Source organism: Polypterus senegalus, chromosome 16 (assembly GCF_016835505.1).
Source record: "Polypterus senegalus isolate Bchr_013 chromosome 16, ASM1683550v1, whole genome shotgun sequence".
Taxonomy (NCBI): domain Eukaryota; kingdom Metazoa; phylum Chordata; class Cladistia; order Polypteriformes; family Polypteridae; genus Polypterus; species Polypterus senegalus.
The window spans coordinates 1644885-1660221 of record NC_053169.1 but is presented as its reverse complement, the minus strand read 5'-3'; positions in this window follow the sequence as shown (position 1 = coordinate 1660221).

Below are 15337 nucleotides of genomic sequence, written 5' to 3'. Positions count from 1 at the left end.
GGACGAAGAGATGTGAAAGGCACTATAAAATAAATAGATTCACAGATATATGTAAATAGATTGGTATAAAAGCCACTATATATATACACTCACCTAAAGGATTATTAGGAACACCTGTTCAATTTCTCATTAATGCAATTATCTAATCAACCAATCACATGGCTTCAATGCATTTAGGGGTGTGGTCCTGGTCAAGACAATCTCCTGAACTCCAAACTGAATGTCAGAATGGGACAGAAAGGTGATTTAAGCAATTTGGAGCGTGGCATGGTTGTTGGTGCCAGACGGGCCAGTCTGAGTATTTCACAATGTGCTCAGTTACTGGGATTTTCACGCACAACCATTTCTAGGGTTTACAAAGACTGGTGTGAAAAGGGAAAAACATCCAGTATGTGGCAGTCCTGTGGGTGAAAATGCCTTGTTGATGCTAGAGGTCAGAGGAGAATGAATGGGCCGACTGATTCAAGCTGATAGAAGAGCAACTTTGACTGAAATAACCACTCGTTACAACCGAGGTATGCAGCAAAGCATTTGTGAAGCCACAACACGCACAACCTTGAGGCGGATGGGCTACAACAGCAGAAGACCCCACCGGGTACCACTCATCTCCACTACAAATAGGAAAAAGAGGCTACAATTTGCACGAGCTCACCAAAATTAGACAGTTGAAGACTGGAAAAATGTCACCTGGTCTGATGAGTCTCGATTTCTGTTGAGTCAGAATTTGGCGTAAACAGAATGAGAACATGGATCCATCATGCCTTGTTACCACTGTGCAGGCTGGTGGTGGTGGTGGTGTAATGGTGTGGGGGATGTTTTCTTGGCACACTTTAGGCCCCTTAGTGCCAATTGGGCATCGTTTAAATGCCACGAGCTACCTGAGCATTGTTTCTGACCATGTCCATCCCTTCATGACCACCATGTACCCATCCTCTGATGGCTACTTCCAGCAGGATAATGCACCATGTCACAAAGTTCGAATCATTTCAAATTGGTTTCTTGAACATGACAATGAGTTCACTGTACTAAAATGGCCCCCACAGTCAGCAGATCTCAACCCAATAGAGCATCTTTGGGATGTGGTGGAACGGGAGCTTCGTGCCCTGGATGTGCATCCCACAAATCTCCAACTGCAAGATGCTATCCTATCAATATGGGCCAACATTTCTAAAGAATGCTTTCAGCACCTTGTTGAATCGATGCCACGTAGAATTAAGGCAGTTCTGAAGGCGAAAGGGGGTCCAACAGCGTATTAGTATGGTGGTCCTAATAATCCTTTAGGTGAGTGTATATACATTTTTCTGCAATCTTTTTGTTCAACCCACTGAATTAAAGCTGAAAGTCTGCACTTCAACTGCATCATCTGAGGTGTTTCATTTGAAATTCATTGTGGTGATGTACAGAACCAAAATGAGAAAAAACTTGCCTCTGTCCAAATATTTCTGGACCTAACTAGTTGTGAAAGGCGCTACATAATAGATGGATGTTTAGGTAGAAAGGCGCTATATAGTGTAGGGTCCTCCTTGTCATGTATACAAAGCACAGTGAAGTTCTTACTTGCGTGTGCTCATCAACAAGCAGCACATCGCCCCTCTCCGTAGCCGTGTTTAGTGAGCGTTACCTCAAATCCTCCAGAACTGCTGGCGTCCTGGTGTCACATCTCCCAAGCGTGTTTGTCATAACAGACAGTCACATTATTAAATAAATAATTTAGCATTAAAATAATCAGCCTTCTGTGCCATAATCATCCGGTGGCAATACGGCAGCCAGACCCCTACGGGTCTGACCGAGTTTGTGTTCACTGGCAGGCCTGCCTTAAATACCAGCTGTGCCACTCTGCCTGGCCGCATGGGCGCACCTCCGCAGCTGACCTGGCACAGATGCCCGACTCGCTGAGGGTGTGATAGCTCAAGTGACGGATGACACCCTCATGCATATGTGCCTGCTCCACACTACTATTAAGTCATGTCTGCGTTTGTCGTGTTTTAATTATAATAATTATGTGTGTATATTAAGAAAGAAGGAAATCCCCGGGGGAGCACAGAGCATTTAGTGTATTGAGGTGGAGCCCAAAACGGGTGAAGTGCCAGAACGTGCCATTGACTCCCTTGCCGTCCATTTGCTAAATGTACGGTAATTTTTGCATTTACGTTTTTTATTTGCTTGTGTGGTGTTAGTGATGGTGCCTTGCAACTCCAGGGACTTGGGTGCAAATTCTGTGCGTTTATGGTAGATTCAGGACAAACTCAGGCCCCTTCAAAGTTTTGCACTTCATTTTAATTTTAAATTGGTACGTGTGGCATCTTTGCCCATCATTCTGCACTCGATAACCCATAATTTCAAAGTGAATACACATTTTCAGAAATGTTTGCAAATTTATTAAAAATCCACGTAAGGGGCACCCCACATTGTGCTCAAGGGCATCCACAAACTTGTCTAAAATGTCTTTGTACGCGGTGGCATCAACATTACCCTTCACTGGAACCAACCCTGTCATTGTCCCTCCGCCAGCCACTGTGCAGTCGGGACACTGGCACTCTCCTGCCATCTGCCAAACCCAAACTGGTGAATCAGACTGCCAACTAATTAAGTGGGATTCATCACTCTGGAGGGCAGGTGGGGTAGGCGGGTAGCGTGTTTTACCTACAGTACGCCACACAAGCCGATGCTTGGCATTGCGCATACTGCTCTTAGGATCAGCCATGGACAGCTAATTCATGAAGCTCCCGACACACACTTCTTGTGCTGATGTTGCCTCCAGAGGCAGTATGGCTCTCTGTTGTGAGTGATGCCACAGATAAGAAGCCATTGTGTGGCACTTGATCTACCACTGCATGGCTCCATGACATTTCCAGTTCACAATAACAGCACGCACAGCTGACCGCAGCAGATCTAGCAGAGCAGAATGTGGCAAGTGTGACACCCGGTAACAGATTCAGGTTTGGAGGACGCAGGGGTTGCTGGGAAGAAGATTTATCAATCGGGCTCTTTAAAAAGGAGCCAAAGAGATGCCAAGGGGGTTGCGATCATCTGTCTGGCTTTTCTTTCTACCCCTCACACACGCCATTAGATTACAACTACAGTTACAATTTTTTCTGAGTGTCTGTACTCGTCCTGTGCCCGATTGTCTGTGTAATCTTGTCTTGGTTGGATGCGCCTTTGTCTGGCGAGCGCTCCCAGTCACGGCAAATCTTCACGCAGCAACTGGTAGGACAAAACTTTACGTTTCATTCGGAGGGTGGTTCACGGTGGCGGTGCCACACACCGTCGTCATCTGCTGCTGCTGTCCTGACCGTGTTGGACTTTATTGTGAATGGTAATAGTTTACTAAGCAGCGTCTGTTGTTTCGTTTGTTTGCTGTATGTAGATAATTATCACCGGCAGGAAATTGGGAGGGCTTTTACAAAGGTGTTTTTTGTTTAATTTTGTTCTTCTCGTCATTATTTGATGACTTTATATACTTTATTACCTTTATTATCGATCGGTGCATTGTGCTGCTTATCTGTGTGTGTGTGCGCAGGGTCAAGGCTTGGCTGATTTCCTGCGGCCCCCACGATAAACTAAACAAATCGCCGTCTTCAACCACCACTAATGGGCAACACCCACCCGGATGATGCGATGGCAGCCATTCTGCGCCAGTACGCTCGCCGCACACGAGCTGTTAGGTGTTGAAGTGGGGAGAGACAGGGGATGGTTAGGGGGCCGTGGAGGGCAGTTTAGCCTGGACATTGGGGTACACCCTGCTCTTTACCAAGGATGCCCAGGGATTTTTTATGACCACAGAGAGTCAGGACCTCGGTTTTAGGTGTCATCTGAAGGACAGTGGCATTGTTTTCTTTTTCTTCAACACAGTGTCCCCGTCACTGCACTATGGCAATGGGATCCACAGACACAGACCTCAGGGTAAGTGCCCCCTGCTGGCCTCACCAATACTACTTCTAGCAGCAACCCAAGCTTTTTCTAGGTGGTCTCCCATCCAAGTACTTCGCTTAGGGTAGATGACCTGTTGTGAAGCGCCTTGCCTTGAATTTATAGAGTGAAGAGTTCAGGATGGGACGATCTTAGCTTTATTTTAGAGGCCTACTCGCTGTTTGCTAATTGTTTCATCAGTTGAGAAGATCACCAATCCCCCCCCCACGGCCCCCTATACCCCTAATTAGGAGAAGACATGTGGCAGTTAGCAGTGCGTAAGGGCAGCTGAGTGGCAACCTTTATTGAAAACAGAGCCGCAGCCCGGGGACGTCCGTTCACATTGATGAGAGGTGAAGCTTTGTCGGAGGGGGATGGCGTGGCGTCTTGGAATGCCCAGCTGCAGAGGATATAAAGACGGAGAAGGGTCAGCGAAGCTCTTGAGAGGTCAAAGACAACATGGCCCGTACACATCTTAAGAGGGGGCTGACGGACAAGCGGGGATTCTGCTCCACAAGTCTTGCAGCTTCAGCAATTTTAAGTTTGTCGTTTGTCGTTAACAAATCAACAACAATACAGAGACGAAACCAAACTTAAGATGGCAAGCTGACATCCCAGTGCAGCTGGGCGTGTCGGATATGGTGGATTCAGGATGCGCTCAGATGTCTGCATACTTTATGTTGTTGTACATTTAATTTCAAATGGACAAGTTTGCCATTTTGCCCACCAATCTGCACTCCATAACCAGGGCCATCTTTAATAGCATTATAGGCTCCCCGGGGAAAGCAGTGCACTGGGAGCCCCCTACCTACACAACCACTCCGCAGGTCACAACATACATAGATTAGCACGGGACCCCTATGCTCGTAGGGCCCCCGGACAACTGCTGGGGTACGTCTCCACAAACTTTGCACGCCTGCATTTGGGTAGACCCTGTCTAGCTCCGTTAGACTGGATCTGAACCATCTGTAATCTGCAATCTTCAGGATTCTCCGGGACATTGGCTGGGCCACCCGAGGACACTCGGAGACTCGTCCTGAAGCCACTCCAGAATGATTTTGGTCATTGAACTGTCATCCCATGCTCTGTGGAAGGCGAGTTAACTTTCAAGGACCTCTCGGTATTTGGTTGTATTCATCCAACTGACTAGTCTTCCTGATCCTGCACTCCCATAACGTGATGCCACCACCACCACCACCACCAGGCAGATGATGAGCCGTGCCTGGTCTTTTCAAGACATAATGCTTGGAGTTCTCCACAAAGAGGTTGAGTTCTGCCTCATCAGAACAGAATCTTCTCTTCATGCCCCCAGATTCCTTTAAATGCCATCATATGCCTTTTACTTGTGAGAGGCTTCTGTCTACCCATTCTGCCATATAAACGCCTTATTGACGGAGAGCTGCTGAGATGGTCATTTTCCGGTCACGTTCTCCCATCTCAGCATGGACTTTCTGAAGCTCTGTTAGATTAACCAATGGATTCTTGCTCACCTGTCTAACAAAGACACTTCTTGGCCCAGTTCCTCAGTTTGGCAAAATGTCCAACTCTTGGAAGAGTCCTGGTGGTTCCATACCAATTCTTGAGACCATTGTTCTTCTTAAAGCTTTAGAAATGGTTTGATTCCCTTGGACTGATCTCTACCTCACCCTAATTTGATAGCAGAGATCAACAGAGAGTTCCTCAGACTTTATAGTTTGGTTTTTGTCCTAACCTGCACTGTGAATTGTGGGACCTTCTAATTTATGTCCATTCAGATCATTTTGGCGGAGTTGGGGGTCCAATCAGGTTCTAGAAACATCTAAAGGAGAATTAAAGCAAACGGGATGAACCTGAGCACAAGCTTCTACAGCAAAAAGGTCAGAATACTTCTAGGAATGAGAGATTTCAATTTTTAATTTTAAATAAATTTGCAAACCTTTTTGAAGTCCTCTCCACTTTGGCATGATGGGTTATTGAGTGTAGAGTGATGGGCAAAAATGGCAATTAAAATTAAATCTACAAGACCATAAAGAGTGCAGAGAATGACTTCTTTCTGAATTGACTCTCCAAAACATTATGGTGCCCACAAAAGGGGTGGGGTGGGGTAACTGTGCTAAAAGGTTAAACCAAAATATGTGGGGCGAATACCAAACCTTAACAGATACCCGAGTCCTAACATATTAACCAGGCGGGCACCACCTACGCGACGCACAACTGCAGAATTTTGTTTGACAACGTTAACGTCTATTTTCAAACATTTCGTGATTATTGTAATTACTAATGTTACAACAGTTTTGTAAATCTGATGTTTTTTATTGCTATCTGATAATTCTATGAATCTGCTTTAGTATCATTTTCAACTCTCAGCCCTTTCTTATTTGCAACATTATGGTGCCCACAAAAGGGGGAGGTAACTGCGCTAAAAGGTTAAACCAAAATATGTATAAATAACGGCCTTTAGTAAAATCTGAGAACACGCACTTTAATCACGTGTGAACTGTTTGATTTCAAATTTAAAGCCGTGTCTTTGTCCCTCACGTTATGGTGGGCACTGTAAATGGATGTTAGCTTGCACAGTTCTAAGGGTCCTGGTGCAGGGTAACGACGTCTGTCCGTCAGAGACAAATACAAATAAATCAGAGAGGGACAATTCACGTAACCTGCCTGTTTCGATAAATAAAAAAAATCCCGAAAGTGGCACACACTGGCACTGTATGTGTGTTTGAGAAGCCATCTAGCACAGGGCATCAGAGTGTCCCCAGTTTAGTGTTGCCAAATTCTGCCTTGAAGTTTCTGACATAAGTCTCGTATGCCCCGGCTGGTGCCGTTACCTACACTTCACGGGCGACCTCTCTTGAGAGCTGCTTCTCTAGGATGCCACCACGGCCTTCAGTAATGCCGGCGCTAAAGGTACGATGTGCGTCTTTCCCACTTGCCCTCACTTTGAGGTCTTTCATGCAGCAGATGGCAGATGTTGCTGATCGTTTGTCAATTTCATTGCAGCTGCTGCATGCGTTGCACGTACGGCCCACGCTGGTGAGGTTTTATTACATTTAAGGAGCGGGCACAACAGTTCAAAGCCGAGTTGGTAAATGTTTTTAATGTCGGCTGCGTGTTGTTTTCTCAACAGTCAGAGACACAATGGCACACAATGGGGTGAATACCAAACCATAACAGATACCCGAGTCCTAACATATTAACCAGGCGGGCACCACCTACTCGACGCGCAACTGCAGAATTTTGTTTGACAACGTTAATTTCTATTTTCAAACGATTTGTGATTATTGTAATTACTAATGTTACAACAACAGTTTTGTAAATCTGGTATTTTTATTGCTATCTAATAATTATATTAATCTGCTTTAGTATCATTTTCAACTCTGAGCCTTTTCTTATTTGCAATGGAGATGGACAGGTTGACAGGCAAGCCCAGTGGACTGTGATGTTTGCTGATGACCTTGTGATCTGTAGTGAGAGTAGGGAGCAGGTTGAGGGGACCCTGGAGAAGTGGAGATATGAAGACAAGTAGGACCACCAAGACAGAATACCTGTGTGTAAATGAGAGGGAGGTCAGTGGAATGATGAGGTTGCAAGGAGTAGAGTTGGCGAAGGTGGAGGAGTTTAAAAACTTGGGATCAACAGTACAGAGTAATGGGGATTGTGAAAAAGAGAGTGCAGGCAGGGTGGAATGGGTGAAGGAAAGTGTGTCCGGAGTGATTTGTGACAGACGGGTATCAGCAAGAGTGACAGGGAAGGTCTACAGGACGGTAGTGAGACCAGCTACGTTATATGGGCTGGAGACGGTGGCACAGGAGACAGAACTGGAGGTGGCAGAGTTAAAGATGTTAAGATTGGCATTGGGTGTGACTAGGATGAACAGGATTAGAAATGAGGACATTAGAGGGTCAGCTCAGGTTGGATGGTTTGGAGACAAAGTCAGAGAGGCGAGATTGCGCTGGTTTGGACATGTGCAGAGGAGAGATGCTGGGAGAGAGAAGGGTACTAAGGATAGAGCTGTTAGATAAGAGGAGAAGAGGAAGACCCTAAGAAGAGGTTAATGGATGTGGTGAGAGAGGACATGCAGGTGATGGGTATGACAGAGCAAGATGATGAGGACAGAAAGATATGGAACAAGATGATCCGCTGTGGCGACCCCTAATGGGAGCAGCCAGAAGAAGAAGAAGTTATCATTTTCAACTCATCAGTTGATAAAAGCAACTCATTATTATATATTCTTCTTCATCCTTTCCGGCATCTATGTGGGGTTGATGAGCCTGATCAACCTTCTCCATACCACTTGGTCCTGCACCTCCTCACCAGTCAGACCTTTTCCTTCAGATTTTCTTTTACTTCATCCATCCATCTCCACTTTGGCCTCCTTTGCTTTCTCTTCCCCTGCAGTTCCATCTTCATTATTCTTTGGCCTACATATTCATTGTTTTTCCTCATCATATGTTTATACCACTGCAACCTCCTTTCCTATCTACTCCCACTTTTGTTGTCCCTCTGATTGACTCATTTCTTGGAATTCCACACATCCACCTCCACATTCGCATTTCTGCCACCTCTATGTGTGCTGTGCTTCTTTTACTGCTCATGTCTCGGCTCCTAACATTATCCTGGTCTTACACTGTCTTATAAACCTCACCTTTAACGTTTGCCTTAATTCTTCAATCACACCACACTCCTGATATCTTCTTCCAATTCTTCCATCCACACTGCACTTGGTGGGTCATCTCTGCTTCTAATTCTCCATCTTGGGCTACCACTGATCCTAGATGTTTACATTTCTCCACCCTTTTCAGCAGCTGTCCCTGCAGGCTAACTTATGAATCCCAATCATCATTAAACCTCAGATATTCCGTTGTCCTCTCCACTCCCTCCTTTCTAGTGCTTCACAACCCAATGTCATCAGTTAAAAAGTCTACACTTTGGGATTGATCTTTTATCCCACGACTCAACACATCCAAAAGCAGGTCAAAGCAGTAAGGACTTGAAGAAGATCCCTGGTGCAAACCTCCTCAAAATGGGGTCTTGTCTGTTACCCCAACACTGCCTTTAACTTGAGTTCTCACTCCCTCATGCATATTCTGGACAATCCTCACATACTTCCCTGGTCCTCATTTCTCCCTCGTGCACCTCCAGACCCCTTGACGTGGCACTCTGTCATAAGCCTTCTCCAAGTCAATAAACTCCATATGAAAAACTTTCATTTCTCAAATCAAAGACTGCATTAGTTGTCCTTCTTCCTGGCGTTAAACCAAATTGCTCCTCCCCTATGGTGGTCTCTTCTGTACGCCTTCTTTCTATAATCATTTCTCAAATTTTCATTGTGTGTGACATCAGTTTCATCCCTCCATAGGTTCCATCCTGAATGTTTCCCTCCTTCTCGGATATAATCTCACTGTTCCTCCATTCCTCACGTGTTCTCTCCAGTTCATGGATCTTCTGCTTTATATCCCCACAACACATCTACTCCCTCTTCTCCTAAACTCTGCCACACTTCTGCTGGTATTTCTTCTGGTCCTGTTGCCTTTCCATTCCTCATTCTTTTTGGTCCCTCCTTTATATCCTCCCTCCTTACTTTTGGTACTACAAGGGGGAGTCGAGCTAAAGTTAGAAAATGGAATGAACCTTCACAAAACCGATAATGTCTTTTCTCAGTGGAGTCTCCATCCTTCTCAATGCACTTGACTCCCCCCTAATAGTTCTTCATTTGGGACTCCATCCCCAAATTGGATCCCCTTCATTGAACAGCTTTTCAGAATGTCTCTTCCATCTCTTCTTGGCCCTCTCATGCTCACTCAAGACCACAACTTGCTCATCTTTCATCTGCTTTATCCAACTGAAATCCTTGCCACCCTTGTTCCTTTGTCTTTGCTCTTCTGAAACTCCTTCTCTTTCCTTTTTGTGTCTCCATTTTCTCCTCCACCTCCTGCCACCAACCTCTTTGCCTCCTGGTTTGTCTGCCTAGACATTTCTCCATCTGATTGGTTCCATGTTATCTTGGCCTCCTCCTTAGCCTTAGCCTCTGTGTTCCACCATCATGTCTCTTTGCCCCCAAGTGGTGTTCTCTCCATCATCCTTCATGTTTTTAGTACCTGTCCTCTTGGCCATCTGACCTTACTTTATTCTGTTTCTTCGTATTGCCTAATCTTATTTTTGTTTCATATAACCTTTTCTTTCTTCATCACGTAAAACTTTGAGCTACACCATTTCTATGAAAATGTGCTATAGAAATAAATATATCGTCAAACCAGTTGTTTTCTAAATTGCTTTGTTTTTTTAATTAGTAGTAATCCACCATCTTCTGAGTTCTCAGCACAAGGGGACTATTTGAGTAGCAATGGGAGCAACCGACACTGGATATGAATGTCTTTGAAAAGCGACGGTAAGATCATTTATGGAGTCCTTCTTTGTGACTCATCATCACATGTGACATACAGGACCTATAAAAAGTCCACAGCCATTTCAAGGGTTTACAAAGAATGATGGGAAAAGTAAAACAAACTAGAGTGATTGGTGGATCTGAGGGGTAACCAAGGAGAATGGGGAGAATTCTAAGAGCAAACTAATGGACGGCAGTCGCACAAATCCCATCTCAAGTCAGATTTGCTGTGCAGAAGGTCCTCTTTGAAATGCACCACTTATCAGACTCTGTCTTGAATTTTCCAGGTTCCTTTTGCATCGTGCTGATGGAAAAGATCAGAATGTGGCCCAAGCAACATGAGTCCATGGAGCCCTCCTGTTTGGTGTCAGCAGTACAGGCCCGGTGGTGGAGCGAGATGATGTGGCACACATTAGCATCACCAGCACCCACTGAAGAACCTGTGAATGGTAAGGTAGCTTATATATAAACGTCTACACATGGAAGTGTGTGTGTGTGTGTGTGTGTTTGTCCGGCCCGGAAGTGCGAGGCTACAGCATGAAGCTCAAAGAAAGCGACTCTGTTGCCAAAGTGAAACCACCGCCGCTAACACACAAGCGAGATGAACACATCGGCAAAATGACAATGATGAGGAGAGAGAAACTCGCTTAGTCGCTTATATACAACGGACGCGAGCACTTCGGCAAAATGAAACCGATGAGGAGCCACTAATACAACACCGATGCGATTTGATTGATTGATTTGAAGTACCAGAATCCACACAGCTAGTATCTAAATATTGTTCACGCCTTCACCGACTTCAATTTATCCACACTCAGACATTTCCATCATGGCGATAGTGCAACATGTTACATGATGAATCATCGTCACATGGTTCCAGGAATATGTTGGCTACACAGTCCCTGCATCCTCAACCCTATTGAGCGTCTTTGGGGTGAGGCGGAAAGGGCTGTTTGAACCAAGACTGGGCAGTCATCAAGTTTGATTAATCGATTGATGGATGGATGGAACGAAATAACAAGCTAACTTAATTTGTCCCCAAGTGTAAATTTACCAGTTTGCAGAAACCGCGCAATGATTTCCACAAGATTTTAGAGAAAACATCCACCATCTTGAAGACTTCAAGCCCAAACTAATCCATTATCTCCCGAAGCCCAAAGGCAGGACGACACACTTCCAGATACAGACAGTCATGGTGGTAGCAGGCCAAGCAGGTCCGCTCTTTCTAGAAAGTTCCCAAGCTAGCCAAGACATATAATCCTTCTAGCGTGTCCTGGTCTTGCCAGGGGGTCTTCACCAGGTCAGGCGTGTTCAGAGCAGCTCAAGGGTTAGGGTTAGGAGGGAATCCTTACGACATACCAAACCTCCTTGGTTCCTTGTGGTCCGGTGGAGCTCTGCAAAGTGGGCTAAATGACAAATACAAAGCACAAAATTATGAGTAGTCACCCGCTTCACGTCTGTATTTTGCAGAAGTCGGCCATGACCGCCTTGAGTCTGTGTGCACTTTTGCCATTTTTTCTCCCTCATTCTGTTCTACCTTTGTCAGGTGGTGCCATGGTACTCATGAGTGAACAGCCTTAGTCAAGACCAGCCACACTGACAATTGGACTCTGACTCGGAATCTCCAGGACATTCACATTGTTGCTTTGAAGCCATTCCTGTGTAGCTTTGCCTTCGTTTTCTTGCTGGTCTTCTCCCAAGGTGCAGATTTCTTGCAGACTCCAATCAGGTTTTCCTCTGGGATTTCCCCATATTTTGCTGCATCCATTTTCCTACCAGGAGACCTTCCCGGACCTGCGGCTGAAAAGCATCCACACATCCCCCTGGATGCTGGACACCATGACCTAAAGCTTAGATTGCCAATGGAGACTGACTTTGTCTCATCCAGCAATGTCTGACACCACCTAAAAATCACCGTCTACGAGACCACTGCAGAAGTCTTAGGACAATGCACCCCCTGACCTAACAACTGGTATGATGGTGGTAATTCTGAACACTCAGTTGATGTTAAAACATAACACAGGCAGGCTCTGAAATGCAGCCACTAAACAAAAGAGTGATACTGAAGATCAGATAACGAAGAAGGCAGAAGATCAGCCGGATTCAAGGAATTTCTGTAAGGGTCACAGGTCAGTGTCCATGCCACATGACACTGGCACAGTACTTTCAGCAGATGGCCTGACCTGGACTACGGGTCAGATGGGGATTCTGTAGTGCTGGCTACTCAAGCAAACATCCACCTTCGACCTCTCAGTGCTGGCAGGACTTCCCACAGTGCACTTGAATCGCCCACCAACTCAGGATGAGGTCATCAAGGCTATTAGACAGATGTCATCTGGGACGGCGCCTGGGGAAGAGAGTTTCCCACCAGCGAGTTTTCATTGTGGCAGCTGTCGTTTTGTAGAGCAACTGACTGACGTGTTTGGCCTAATTTAGAAGGAAGAAGCAGCCACCCTAGAATTTAGGGGATCTCCTGATCATCTGCTACCCTGCGCTCGGGGGGGCAATCGAGACAACTGCAATGATTGTCGTTGTGTGTGAACCCAGTAAGATGTTGGCTGTAGCAGTCAAACATACAAATCCTGAAATCCAATGTAATGGACACGGGTTTAACACCACAGCAAACAGAGGATTCAGAAAGGCTTCAGACCCCCTTCACCTCCTGCACACTTCACTGGTTTGTAGATTTAATTTGAAATAGAGACATTTGCCATTTTTGCCCATCAGTCTACACTCAATAGCTCATAATGACTAAGTGATGGCACATTTTCAGAAAGGTTTGCAAATTTATGAAAAACAAAATGAAAAACTGGAATCTCTCCTCATCAGAAGTATGCAGACCCTTCGTTCAGTATTATGTAGAATCCCCTTTAGCAACAATTCCACAGGAAGTGTCTACAAGCTTCACACATCTTGATTTTAGGTGCATTGTCCCTGGCAAGTCCTCTCAAACTCCATTAAATTGGATGGGAAGTGTCCGTGAACTGCCATCTTTAGGTCTCTCCACACATGTTCTTTTGGGGTTGAAGGTTGGTCCACTCAAGGACAGTCAAGAGACTTAGCCTGAAGCCACTCCAGTGTTGTCTTGGCAGTAAGCCTCAGGTCATTGTCATACTGAAAGGTGAACCGTCACCCCAGTCTGAGCAGGTTTTCTTCAACGAACTGCCCGTCTCCCCATATATGACGCTCCCACCACTATGATTCACTATAGGGATGGTATTAGACAGGTGCTGAGCAGTGCCAGCTCTTCACCAGACATTGTTCTTGGACTTCTACCTAGAGAGTTCATTGTTTGTCTCGTCAGACCAGAGAATCATTTGTCTCTGCTCTCAGAGTCCTTTAAATGCCTCTTACTCAAGACTGGCCTCTCTCTAGCCACTCCACCATAAATGCTTGACTGGAGTGCTGCTGAGATGGTTGATTTCTATCTCAGCAGAGATCTGTTCAAGTGACTACTGGGTCCTCGGTCACCTCCCTGACTAAAGCTCTTCTTAAAAGGTTACCTAGCTATGGCTGGACATTCAACTCAATTCTTGATGCCACACAAAGCTTTAGAAATGGTTTGATCCCCTTGGTCTGATCTCTGCCTCCTCACAATTTGATGACCGAGGTCTACAAAGAATTCCTTGGACATAATGGCTTGGTTTTTGCCCTGACATACCGGGTGAATTGTAGGACCTTCTACATGATGTCTACTCAATTCAGTTTGGTGGAGGTGGAGTCCAGTCAGGTTCTAGAAACATTTAGGTCAATTAAAGCAAACAGGATGAGCCTGTGCACAGGCATCCACAGCAAGAGGTCCAAATAGTTCCAGGAATGAGAGATTTCAATTTTTGATTTCTAATAAATTTGCAAACCTTTTTGAAGTCCAACATAGGTGGACTCCCATGAAGTTCTTGACACATCTCAAAAGGGAATTGAAGCAAAGAGGAGGCACCTGAGAACTGTGTGTCTCTGGATACTTGAACGGGCGAGATCAGGTTTTGACTTTTAATAACTTTGCAAACCTTTCTGAAAACGTGTTGTCACTTTGTCATTGCTGAGTACAGACGGATGGGCAGACATGGCAACTTTATTCATTTAAAATGAAATTTTAAATTTCAAAAACTGTAAAGTGGACAGAAAGTGAAGGGGGTCGGAATTCTTTCTGTATCCACTGTAGGCATTGAGCATGGTGAGGCTTTAACAGATTTAGGCCGGGCATCCAGATGGATTTGTATATAAAAATTATATATATATATATATCTCACCCACTATCCCACGATGAAATGATTCACTGGGATTTCCTGTGGCACCAGTAAGGCTGTGAGTGGCTACTGAGCATTTTCAATTCAATTTAAGACATTCTAAAGACTTCAGTCCATCAACATCTGGTATCATTAATGGGGGATACAAGGCTAGCTGCAGCCTAACATATGGGGGAGGGTACCCCAAAATTCCTGTATTTCTTAGAAAGAAGACGTTATTATAAAACTTACAGTAAGTCCACTTTAGTCACAAGTTCACTCTTGATTTTAACGTTGAGGACAAAAAGAAGTCACATGGATCGAGATCTGGCGATTTCAGAGGTTGCAGAATATCAACCCCATTGTTTTTTGGTCAGCAGCTCTTTTGACTGACAACATATCGTGTGCAGGTGGGCCGCCAACGGTGCAAAATCCTGTTTCGCAGGCACCATTCACCCAGATGTCTTTTATTGCTTGATGCTTTCCTCAGCAGTTCAATGTAATGTCATTAACGAAACTCTTTATTAACAAGTTAGTCAATATCGAACAAAAATCGTCAACTTCCTTTTCAATATCACACAATGTGGTTTTTTTTTTTCAGTTTGGTGAAAAAAAAATCACCGAAATCACACACATGACTGTAGAATAAATTCACAAATGCGCAACTCGATCAACTCAGCACGATGCCACTTGGCAGACTGATTAACAAGACTATAGGCACCTGATACTGTGAGGCCCTGGGCGGCCGCAGCCATGGGTGTCTGCCAATTCCCAGGAAAAATGCAAAATCAGGTTGAAGTTAGTCTTGGTGGAAGGATACGAGAGGTCAGGGAAT